Below are 14,249 nucleotides of genomic sequence, written 5' to 3'. Positions count from 1 at the left end.
TCGATTTTATACTTTCATTAAATAATCTTAATTATTTAATTAAAGGTTTCAATTTATATTTCCGTTAATTAAATAATTTAAATTATTCAATTAACTAATTATGTCATAATTGAATAAATATTTTTATTTATTTAATTATTTGTCATATTTACCCTCCTAATTTTTTGAATTAACAACAATATCCTAGATATTTATGAGTATTCCCTAATATTCTCTTTAATTTTCAAAAATCCTTCTTTTTGGAAATATCTCATTATATCTTAATTTTAAATTAAAAAATGAGGTATGCATCCTCAAAAAAATTTATTTTTATTTTTCTCTTCTTTTAGCTCATCATCTTCATCCTTCCTCGAATGACAACTCTGTCATTGTAATGCCCGCCAAAATACCCTAGAGAAATAAACCAAAATCTACTAACAAAAAGAGATAATTTTTTTTCTTCTTTTAAGATAACTAGTACAAATATGCTATTACTAGTATTTATTAATGCAACGTTGCTACCATTATTCAACAATGCATTGTTAACTATATACATGAATACATAAATCAACAAGAACATAACCATAGAATCATATTACACAAGCTGAACATCTATTTAATCATTAACATAACTACATAATAAAACCATATAATGCATCTCCATTCCCTAGGGTATCTCAACATCACTACTTGACATTTAACTAACACATCACATATCCATCTAGAACACCATATATTATCATCCAAATACACATTTACTTCCCATGCAACTATGATTAGACATTAACACATATGTATAACTCTATTCCCTTTCATACTCTTTCTAAGGTTCATTTTTAAGTACCAATCAAATATTTCTAATACCCATCTTTACTCATTTGAACACTTAACACATCATGAAACTAAATGCATTTATCCTTCTTTTACTAATGGTATTCGATTATTTTCTCAAGTACAACTCATCAAGAATACTATCCATAGCCATATGCAAGAACATAGCAGTAATTACTTATCTACATCCAAATAGGATTCCAATCTAGTAAATGGGTCTGAGAGTCATACGATTCTACAAGAATAAATACAATCTAATCTTTCAATCCCTTAATTTAAACATATGATTTCATTCTCAACATGATTAACATATCTATAACATGAACCACATACCAATACATCATTTTATAACAATAACAATAGCATAGTTCTTCTATATCAAGTTCATTTACATAAGAGCACATGAAGCAAACACATATTCTCTTTGATACATCCCATCTTAATAATACAAGTTACATAGACACATATTCCTATTCCTCGTTTACAAGACATCGTAATATGGTAACATCTCTAATACATAGAAATTATCACCAAAGGACAACCGCATAATAAAGAGCCATATTTCCATATGAACCACAACTACTCCCTTAACTTCCACATCTCAAGATATCTAACATTGGAGATTGACATCTTTCAAATCAAGGCATATATGATAATTAACATAATCACTTTGATCCATAAAATTTACTCAAGACATAGCATACATATCTCTAAATCATTTAATTCCTTTCTAATCAAGAATAACATCTACAATTAGAATATCCATTTACAATAATCTTATTCAATATATTTCATTCAAAAATCATCTTACTACATTTTCTATAATACATGGTCTCAATACATTGAATTACATAGTCTTCTTTACATTTCCATCTTTTATAACACATGATATCAATTCTAATTACATAAATATGCTCCTAGAATCCAAGCTCATGATGAGATACTATAGATCCAAATCAACGCATGCTAACATCCAAGAAGAATATCTCAGTGGTAGAAGGCATCAAACCACCCGACCATGTGGAACCAAATAGGAACCACCCACCATGCTAGGAGATGACATAAGGTTCCAAATCACACTCAAGACCTAAGATGACACCTAAAAACCATAGGATACAACATGAAACTACAAGACTCCAACATAAGAATATAGCATCAAAATACATCACATGGCTAAATCAAAGCAATCAACCTCCAGAGGCATAATTCAACAAATCAAGGCTTATGGATAATGGACACATGTGGGGTAGAGTGTCATCACATGCTAACCTCATGTGACATCTGTTACCACCTTGGAGTCACTCATGGGAGATCGAACATACCGCTCCAACAATCTTACCAATCTAGGATCCCAAAACCATCTCCTTGGGTTCGTCCAATTGGGGCATACAACATCATATTCTTAATCTTAATTAGGTGAATTCCTAAATACCCAACCCACTAATCAATTATTAATAATGTTATCACTTGCAAATTAAACCATAAACTCTTCATGTGGTTCCATATGTCTAGACCCCCTTCCTAGAGATCTAGTGCCCATAACCTAGGTCTAACACATGCAAGAGCCCACTCTCCCAAACACGGACCAAGACCATAGGGTAAAAAAATATAACAAGATACATCTTACAACAACATGCAACTCAACATGGGAAGCATCCAAACATCATTACAAAACTGATACAATTGAATCACAAAGATAGCCATACAACCAAGAGCCACTTAACAAGGACCTAGCCATAAGCTCATAATGCCAAAATACAATAATAAAGAGAGCCTCAAGAATGTCAAATACACATAAATAGGGGCAATACATGAATCCAATAACATAAAATGATCCTCCACAATGAGGCACAACATAACCTCTCGGAGCTACAATTAACCATCCTCAACAATAAGGAATCACTCAACTTTATGGAGCAATATATCAAAACCTCAACGAATAAGCACAAAACCACTTGTCGAGGCCCAAATGGATTCACACATATCACAAATAAATGGCACGGTGCCCCAAAACCATCAAACATAACAAAACAAGCCTCTGGAATAAAGACTAAGCAGAGAAATCAATTGAGGGACTAAAAAACCAACCCAAAAATATGTTCACACTAATTTGGCGTTATTGTAACAAGGGACCAACTCACGGAAAACAGAATACAAAGATATTCAAATTTGCCTAGATTCAGGCACGAGCCTTACAATGGCATAAATACGACCCAGAAGTCACTAAAAGCCAATAAGAAACCAAATCAAATCCTTGTTAAGGCCAACAATACAACGCATCCAAGAATTCCAACATATATTGGGAATAACTTGCACATAAATGATTACAGATATAGCCACTCTAGATCTAATCTAACCAAATGGACACAAGACAGGGTATACAACAATGTTGATAAATAAACCTCACAAAATCAATCGTTACCACAATGCATTCACAAGCAAATTATAATCAACATATGAACATGCACAAATACCCTTTTCCGGTAATACAACACACACAGATTCATAAAATCATATATAAATCTTTTTCCCAAAATATTACTCCCAATTATTGATAATAGAATAATCATTCATTCCCAAATCTCCCCAAACAAACTTTTAGCAGTCATGAAGAAAATAACTCTTTTCAAAAAAATAAAATGCAAGAATGGAAAAAGATCTCCAACTTGGAAGTAAAGTGATGGTAATGCAATCGTAGAAGAGCAAAAATCCAAACCAACAAGCTTTTCAAAACTCAACCCAACCAAGCAATTCTCCCTCCAAGCAATTCTAAAATCCAAAAGTCGCATAAAGATATCTAGAAGAACCCCACAAAAATGCTCACAAATCCAATAAATAGAATCTCATTCAAAACTACAGAAGAATATCTGTCAATCAAACTATTCCAATAAAATATATTCTATACCAACCCCCCCACAAAAAATCAAGGTAAGAATATAAATTAATATTAGTTACTTACTCTCAAATCTCAACCAATAAAATAATAGGGTAGGTATAAACATAATATTTAATTACTCAATTAGTAACAAGAGAATGTAATAATAATAATATAATAAACAACAATAATAAATTAGAGCCCAACAAAATAAATCAAAGACAATATAAATAAATGCTCCAATTAAATATAAAACCACAATTAATATAAATAAATAAACAAACAATTAAATAATATTATCCTTACAATCACAACTCCCAAGAGGGCCAATTATAACAAGGGGTAGGTACATGAATAATAGAAAATAAATAAAACAACAATACAATTAAATAAATAAATAATCAAAACAATAAATAATTAGATAAACAATAAATAATCATTAAAGAAGATAAATGTACAAACATACATAAATACCCATCCAATAATTAAACAATAAATAAATAAATAATCCAATAAATCAAAAGCTCAAATTATAAATCAAAACCTATATAAATAAATAATAAATAATCAATAAATAGATGAGCCAAAAATAAATAAACAGATAAACAATAAATAAATAATTAAATGTATAGATACATATAGATGCTCTAGCCAATATAAGTTAAATTAATACTATAAATATCTCCCACATATGTATAAAATAATCAAATAAATAATAAATAAATAAATGGATGTACTGATAAGCATAAATACTCAACTAATATAATTCTACCAATTAATTATTAATTAATTATAAACTCCCAGAAAATAAATATGTATAAATATATTGTATTCATACTAACCATTATTTAATGATTTACACCAATGGCTATATGTAGTAATTGATTAATTAATTTCCACAATTCCAAATAACCAAAAAAATATAAATCCATAAATTAAACATTAATGAGTAAGAAATTTCCAATAATAATAATAATCACACATTAATATTAAATTTTAATGTCATTCATTGATTTAATTTAATATTTATAAACTATATAAACTGATTAACTATTAATTAATGAATAATCACAACTCACAAGGCAACTTGACATAAGGTTGAACAACATACCACATGATGTAGACCAAGCTGACCAACAACTCAAGCCAAGACACTAATTGACAAGGGTATCAACTTAAGCCTAGAGTATGAGAGGGAAACACATGCCATCTCCAACAACTTGCCATTGGGATAAAGACATGCGCAGACATGTGAGACCAGGTGGAGTTGATGTCTGGTACTTGCAATCTTGCATCCACCACTAAACACAATACAATATATATAAAATACATATACATCATAAATGATCAAGAAAGTGATAAAGAATCGTGATGTCATATAGTTCTTGCAATGAGTGGTATGACATCGTCTCTAATCACGAAGACACTAGAAGACAATCACAAACATCGTAGAATCAACACAATCATCATAATCATAGAGTAGGGTTAGCGTAATCATAATGCCATCAAAATCCCACAAGCAATATGATCCATCATGAATAATAATCAAATATAGATCCACCATCATATCCAATATAATCATGAAATAGGGTTAGTACATAACATGATACCATCAAATCATCATAAAGTAGACTAAGCTAGATTAATATATTTCTTTAATGTACAAAACACAAGATAAACCAGGGAGGGGCACTACAGTCGTGCACTCAATTAGGTCCATCCATATGACCAAAAACATTTCAATCTTGTTCGTCTATTGATTTTTGAGTTTTATACAATTAGAATCAACTAAATTTTGAGTAATTTCATTCTATCCAATTGTCTAATAATCTAATTTCATGCATTACCATCTATTCAATTAGCAACCTAACTTTCAAGCGTTTTAGCCTTCTAACATTTAGCATAATTAATTTGTCAAAATTTATTTAATTATAGAATCACACTTTCGAGTTATCCTTGCAATCACTTTGCATTCACTCATATTTGCATGTGCATGATGAGAACGACATCGGTTAGAGGAGAAAGAAAGAAAAAAGGAGCCACGATGAAGGAATGGTGATACTTGCATATTATTTTTGTGTTATATTCATTTTGTTTTAGTGTGTCTATTCATAGGATTAGGATAGATTAGCACAATTGTTTTAGAATTTTACGATTTGCTTTAAATTATGTTGTGGTTTGATTTCTCCAACCACATAACCAGAATTTTCCTGATCTACATCTGGTGAACCCAATGCGAACACATGTCCAATCTAATGTTTTTGTGAGATTTTGAGTGCATACAGGTATCCAAGATCAAAATTCCATCTTTTGTACTTGTATAAACTAGACCAGTATGGTTGACCCTTTTGCTCGATTTGTCATAATTTGTTCTTGCATGTAGGGTTTCAATGATCAATTTCTCTTTCATGCAGATTTTTAAAGGTCTAATCATTTGCATGGAGGGTTTTCAAGTCCATAATGATGTTATGGTGATCAAATTTTTGATTAATTTGGTTTAAAATGAACCACAAATTTCACATAGTCTAATTAGGTGGTTAATATGCCCTTTCATTTTAGTTTACAACTTGCACATAGCCTAATTTGGAAGTTAATGAACCATTTCAATTTTAGTTGACAAATTGCACCTAGATCTAATTAGGAAGTTAATGAACCATTTCAATATAAGTTGACATCTTGCATCTAGATCTAATTGGGCAGTAATTGCGTTTCATTTAGTTAACAAATTGCACATAGTCTTATTAGGGAATTAATTCATAAATAGATTTTTTCTTTTGCATGTCACTTTTTTCTCGCATATTATTTTTTATTTGCATGCCAATCTTTTTTAGCTGCATGTTACATTTTTTCTTTCTTATCAATTTTTTGATTTGCATGTCACTTTTTTTAATTTGCATGACACTTTTTTGCTTGCATACCACTTTTTTTATTTGTATGTCAGTTTGTTTAGCTGCATGCCAGTTTTTTATTTTACATGTTGATTTTTTAATTACATGTCACTTTTTTGATTTGTATGTTGCATTTTTTATTGCATATTTCTTTTTTTATTGCATGTCACTTTTTTGGACGTATGATATTTTTTTATTTTGTATGTCACTTTCTTCATTGCATATTTCTTTTTTGATTACATAAAGTTTTTGCTTGCATGTTGCTTTTTTAGCTCCATGTTTCTTTTTTTACATGTTTCTTTTTTGCATATTGTTTTTTTTGCTTAGCTTAGAGATTTCCTGGGGTACTAATCGGTTTGTGCAACATCTTGGCATCCAGAAGACGAAGACCAAAGACAAATTAGACTACTAATTTATTTGATGTAGGATGATTGTCAAAGACTAAAAGCTCAAACAAACTTATGTTATTGATTTTAGTCTTTGACAATCGTCCTACATCAAATAAATCATCCTACATAAAAGAAGTGTGTGTCATGTGAGGGAGAGTTAGTGCCACCAAAATCTCTATCTGTTTGCATTGTTTTAGTTTTTGGAGTAATCTGAGTGGAGACTCAACAAGTAGAATCATCTTTTCATTATAGGTAATACATGCTCCAAAAGTGTTTTTATTTGTTAATACCAGTAAAATTTGGGCTAATCTAGGGCCCTTTCAATGTCAACTCTAAGTGTGTTTCAGAGTCAAATCAAACAACCATTTATGTCTTTTGTTACTATTCATGCTAAATGTTGCCATTTCAGCAAATCCAAACTTATCCAAAAAGACTTCAAAAATTTGAAGAAATCTAATCAAACACTTTTCCAAAAGAGTCTAAAGGATTCCAAAAATCACGACTTGTCCAACAAACTTCAAACATTGAGAACCCCAAATGATCTCAAATATTGCAACATCATGTGGGAAACTTAAAACTATTTCAACTTTCCATTAGGTTCCATCTTAGTTTCATTTTCCTTTATCATTGTCATTATCCCTAGTCCTAGGATCAATTATTATTTTGATTATCACTAGTCCTAGGTTCATTTATCATTTTCATCATCCTTACCTTAGGCTCATATCATTCTTGTTATCCTTATCTTAGCTTCACTATCATTGTCATATCATTAGTCCATTAGCACATATCATAACATTTCTCCATATTGTTTTCATAGTGTTAATCTTTACATTGCACTTATATCCTAAAATTAGATTTTTAAAAATCCCAAAGAACGTTAAGTTTTAGATTCACACCTTGTGTTATTGTCAAGAAATTCAATACCTTCTCAAAATTTTGTCCATTATCAATCATCAATCGCTATTAGGAAAAACTCTTGCTCATTAGTCTAGCAATAGGTGTGAGATTTTCCTTTTCAATATCTTGTCCTATTGTCCTTCAAAGGCCTTAACTTCATTACAATTTCTTAGGGTTACACCTTTAGACTTGTAATCTCAAAGATTTCCAAAAATCTCAAAAAAAAAAAAAAAACTTGGGTTGCATTTGTCATCCTTAAATGCATTTGTCCATTTTCTAAAAATTTCAAAAATTAAAGAAAAAACATAGGTGCATAATCTCCCATAGATTACATTTTCTATTTTCCCAAAAACACAAAAATACAAAAAAATATGATCGCATCTGTCATCCTTAGATACATCCCATTTCATTCAAAATTTCTAATAAAATTCAATAAAAAATAGAAAATTGGCCCAATTTCATCACCAAACATCTTGAACCTTAGTCCAAAACAAGCATAATGACTCGGCATTGCCACTATCGTAGAGAAGACAACTTTCCAATGGAAAGAGCATCATCCTCATATCAACCCACCTACTCTCATGAGATAATGTCATTGAAATCAACTAATCAATCATGTCGATCCAATCTATACATGTCCCAAAATATGCATCATAACTATCATGACCAATCAAATGTCATCCACACTTCTCCATGACTTGAAGAAAAGCTAGCTTGAGAAATAGAGATCTTGGAATACAAAGTTAAAAGAAGTGAAGAGACTAGATCTCAGATGTCCAAACTATTTCAAAAACTTAAAGGTCCAAATACCAACTTAGAGTCAGCGGATGTACAAGCTCTCATTGTAAAATTAGACATACCAACTCCCCTATCACAAATAAACATGAGAAACCAATTTCAAACAATGAACACAAATCAAATCTTATTTGATCAAATCCCAAATCAAAACTCGTTCAATCAAGGCTTATTTGACCAACTCTCATATCAAAATCCATTCAATCATAGTTTAAATCAAAACTTGTTTAAACAAACACAACCAAAATTTGGTATATTTCAACAAGGGCCACCACCAAGATTGAACCAATTTTTCTTCCAATGCAACCATGTGTTCCTCAAGCACCCACACAATCACGAATTACACAAGTAATTGTGCAAACAATTTAACCTCTATCAAGGTCACATATGATTATACAACTAACTTAACCTCCAATCACATCACAAGTCAGTGAATATCATCTTATGTCCTCAAATACACCATCAAGTGTGTCCCAAAAAAAAGCAAGTATAGTTACAAACATGCCACCCTTTGGACATAAACCAAACATGGTCAATGTGTCACCTGTCACGCAACAAGGTCAATCAAAAAATACCCCACAACATGCAAATATTGGAGTGATATCACAAAGAATATCACCCAAACAACAAAAATGCCAACCTACACTTCTCGATAGTTTTCTTTAACAACTAGTTTGTACACGAGACTATTTCTAAACATGATCATCTGCCTATGTCTAAAAATGGCTCATCCTTCCATCAAGAAATTGACTCTCGAAATACCATGGTGTCCCTTCCATCCTTCCTAATGATTCCATTCAAAATCAAGAGCAAAATACCCTAAAAATGGAGACCAATGATCACTTTCCAAGTCAAGATCAAAGTATCCCTTCACCTTCATATCTACTACAAGATCCTCCATCCCTTCATCCCTTCATCTCCATATCTTAATCCTCCATGTCTCCCATAAGATTCCATCTCACTAGATGATCTGATTTAGGATCTAGACAATTATAGCTAAGTGATTGCTTTGAAAGTGAACAGAAAATTTTAATGCCTTAGACGAACTCGAAAGTCCCTAAAAAGACATTCAATGAGAATTGACTACATGGAATAGATGAGGGTAAAAGATGAAGAAGACGGAAATATTGATTTTAATATCACTTGATCAACCACTAGTCTCTATTTAGAGCGTTTACTTAACCCAAATCAAACTTAGTTCAATGTGGAATAAAGAACTATAAACAATAGTTAAGTAAAGCTAATAACACAAATAAGCACAAGGAGAAACAAGGTTGATAATGGAGTTCACCAGACTCTGGCTACATCTCTGGACTCGCTTGAACATGAATTGATTTATTCCTTTTGTAAAATGCTGGGACCTTCTCACAAGTGTTACAAAAGTTATACCTTCACCTTATACAAGGATTAAAGAAGGCAAACACACCTATGACTCTACTCCAGACATCAGAAGTATCAAGCACTACTTGGCTTTTACAAGAATGACTTGGATCACACTTGGTCCCTATGGGAATCCAAGAGGAATTAAGATTAAGAAAATCCCCTCACCTTCCTCCTCTTTACAATGAGCAAATGAGCTCCTTATATGCAAATTTACATGCCCAAAATTAGCTTAGAGTTAATTAATTTTGAGATAACTTCTCTATCTCTAAAGATAGAATATCCCATGAAAATCTCCCATTTACAACACTTAACCTCCAATAAAAGCCTCAAGAATATTCACAACCCGTAATTAACCCCTTTTCCTAAAATGGGTTTTAACAAATAACGAGTTTAGGCTTTTTTTTAAGGTAATAAATAAAATCCCTTTTAAATAGGGAATGGGCGGCTAATTCAAGCTTACAAAACAAATACCAAATCCCTTCTAAGGTGCTGTAAGTGGTGCAATTGTCAAACAACTTAATGGGAGTTCGTGCTTTGTCTTTTAGTACATTTGTCTTGTAGTGAAAAGGTAAAATAACATTTCCTTCTTTAAAAAGACATCGTGGAATGGTGGTGCATTGGTAAATGTTAAATGTCTTTGGAGGGAAAGGTCATGGGTTCAATACCCATTGACAACTTTTATACCAACAAACTGTGTAGCCTTCAAGATGCCATGTCGCACTATCAAGGGTGCCACATGGTACGCTACTATTTACCAAAATTGTGCCACGTGTCCATTGCTAATTGGACTAAATCTTCCTTGTCACTATGCTATTGTCACTATGCTATTGAGTTGATATGTGTCAATTGACAATTGGGTGAAGTATCTCCTCTGCCACGTCAGCATGCTGATGTCATCAGGTTGGCTGGTCAACTAAAGTCAACCAACTTTGACCAAGCATATCTTTTGCATCCAAGCTTCTATTTAGATGAAATGAACGCCATCGGGATCGTCTCGACAAGACCTTCACAATTACGCCAACTCTGACCAGTTTTGGAGAGGTCAAATTTTGACCTCTTACAAGATTTGTGCCTAGGTTTGACCAAAAGTTTGACCGACCATAACTTGAGAAAATGAACTCCTTTCGAGCCTGTTCAAGTTGCATCGGGTTCATTTTGATGATCTCTTTGCTCTGGAACTACTCTTGGGAGAATTCAGGACACTTCAATTTTTAGTGAGAGATCCACCTAGATCACTAGATGATGTGATTTATCCTCCTAGTTCCCTTCATGATTCCAACACCTCTGTTCAAGTTCTTCATGAACCCCCTATATATAAAATGGGTTCCTCCACCTCTACCTGATCTAGTTTACTGCACGAGTCTATCTTTTCTTCCATACCATATCCACCTAAAAATAGACTCAGGTCTTGTTTAAAACATAAATAGTACCCCATTAGTAAAAAGATCTGTCAAAGCATGCATTATCAAGGGAAAGGGTTAGGCCTACATGAAAAAGGAATTTTAGAACCCCTTGATATCAAAGAAAATCTTGATGGTCACGACCTTGGCTACATAGCTTACTCTCAAGATGTTGACACCCCTGCTAAATATCACATCCATCTATCTAAGTCCAAACATGCACATTCATCATCCTCCAAATCCATTTTGGGTCCTCATATCCTAAAATCGAAGCCTTCATCCCTTAATCCATCTTAGGTCCTTATATTCCTTCATTCCCTATTTAGTATCAGCAAAGGCACACCTCTCTAATAACCTTCCCACCATATACTTCCATCAACCCATCCAAAAGACCTTCATGTCATTCCTATCCATCCATAAATTTCAATTCCCTTTGGAATCAATTTGGATTCCCATTATAAAATCCATAATAAGTCTAGTGGTCCACACACATTTAAGAATCAACATGTCCCATCTAATCGACATGTGAAAAAAATACTTAAAATATGATCAAAAGAGAAAAAGAAGTATTTAAAAGGTCACAAAGGCCCATTGAGAAAAAGAAAGGAAAGTCAAAATCCATATGGGTTCCTAAGTCACTAGTACAAGCAATGCATTCCAAGGAACTACAAAATAAAGAAAAGTTAAAAACCATGTGGATTCCCAAGAGGCTCCTCAAAGGACAATATCCCAAAGAAAAATCAATTTTGGCATCCATAATTGTTATCCATCCTAAATGCCTTGAACCTTTCAAATCCATTTTGGGTCCTTACATCCCAAAATCCATAGGCATTCCTCCATCCAAATCACAAAATCCATGATCCACTTTCCCTCCATCACTCCATCACCCCTCAAGGTGTGTTCCAATTTTGATCTTGCCAACATTTTCCTCCACTCATACACAAGTATTCCAACATTCAATGCATTATCAAAAACCTCTTTTCGACCCTTCCATCCCTCTTATCCAATCCTTTACATAAATCCCTATCCCATTTCATCCAATCATCCATTTCATTATCCTATCAACATCTTTGAGCATACCTTCATAGAAATGGTCTATTGCAATGCATGTTTCAAGGGTACCATCCAAATAAAAAATATGCTTGAGTCCTTCCTCTATGTCCTATGATGCATTGATTTTGTTTTGAAAAGTACAAAAAGAACAAAAAAAATTAAAAAAATGATCTTGAAAAAAGTACAAAAAAAATTGAAAAGGGATCCTAAAACAAAAAAAGTAAAGACAAATAATCCATCCACTAGTGAAAACTTGGAAAATAGGTGCCTTGGGTAAGTACCATGATGAAAAATTGACAAATAGATGTCATCCGTAATCCCCATCTTCTTCCATTCTATATGTGGGGATAGGTTCCATTCATTTTATCTTAGCACATCCTATCCATCACATGCTTCATTTTCCTTCATCCTTATCTGCATCCATATTCCCTTTCCACCTTTGATCTTAACAAGGCTAAGGAGCTTCCAAAGAACCATATGTCCGGTCTACTTCACCTTGTCCATATCCCTTTAGTCTATATTACTTACCTTATCACACCCTTTGGTCCATATCCCTTTCTTATCCATTTCTGATCTTGCTTGTCCTCTCTATATCCCATCCCTTGATCTTGAAATAGAATAAGGAAGAAAAGTGGAAAAAAATATTTTCAAAAAACCTCTTGACATGTCTAATCCTATGGACCACATGCCATCTAGTACACCATGCTACCTTCTTATCTTGTCATGTCCAATCCCTTAGCCTAGCAAAAACATGTTATCCCATCATCGAATAGTCCTTGACAATCAAAGAAGCTTCAATGCCATCATAAGCTCCCATTATATTATCCATTTCCATTTTCCCAGTTCATTCATCCAACCATAATGTCCGTGCCTTTCTGGACACTAGGAGAAATTCTGTTATCATGATCAATCGATGGAGTCCTTCTTGTAACAAGACTAGAGAATGATGCATGAATAAAGAAAAATATCCTGAAAAAATTTAAAAAAACATACCAAAATATCCCAAAAAATAAAAAAATAGAGAAAAATGTCCTTAAAAAAATTTAAAACATCCAAAAAATGTCCTAAACAAAAGATCTAAAAACATTTAGAGAATGTCCTGAAGAAGTTTAAAAAAAAAACAGAAAAACCATAAAACCCTAAAAATTGGAAAATAATCAAAATCCAAAAACAATCCTCTATTTTTTACAATATTAGTCCTTTATCAACTATCATGTATCTTATACAAGGTTTGGCATGTACTCAAAACCAAAAAAAGTCCATCTTAAACGAGGTACTTCATTTTTGAAACTAGACATCATGATCATCCTATCAGACAAACTATGAACTTTGACAACAAGATCAAAATGGTTGGTGACTCACTTGGTCTAGTGAGTCTTATTTTTTTCATTGATTTATCTTTGATCATGTTCCTATGCTACTCAAGGATACCCACAAGTGATGAGAGTGGCTAGGATGGTTTATGATCTTTTTGTTTCTTGTTTTATGCTTGTGGGATTTCTTATGATATTCTGGGGCAAGTATGTTTTGGGTGTTTGTGTTGGTGAATTCACTTTGTGACTATCATGCATACCTCAACCCTTGACATACAAACCAACATTTTATAATGGATTGAAACATTCCTTGTATATTTTATGTTTGTTTTTCTGCAAAGGGATTACATGATCGCTCAAACCTCATATGTCACGATGTGATGTATCCACTTACCATATTAAATAAAGATCATTGTTTCTAATGATGCATTTATGAATGCAAGGCT

The sequence above is a fragment of the Cryptomeria japonica genome, chromosome 5 (assembly GCF_030272615.1).
Source record: "Cryptomeria japonica chromosome 5, Sugi_1.0, whole genome shotgun sequence".
Taxonomy (NCBI): Eukaryota; Viridiplantae; Streptophyta; class Pinopsida; order Cupressales; family Cupressaceae; genus Cryptomeria; species Cryptomeria japonica.
The sequence above is the reverse complement of the archived record's forward strand: the minus strand, read 5'-3'. Positions refer to the sequence as shown.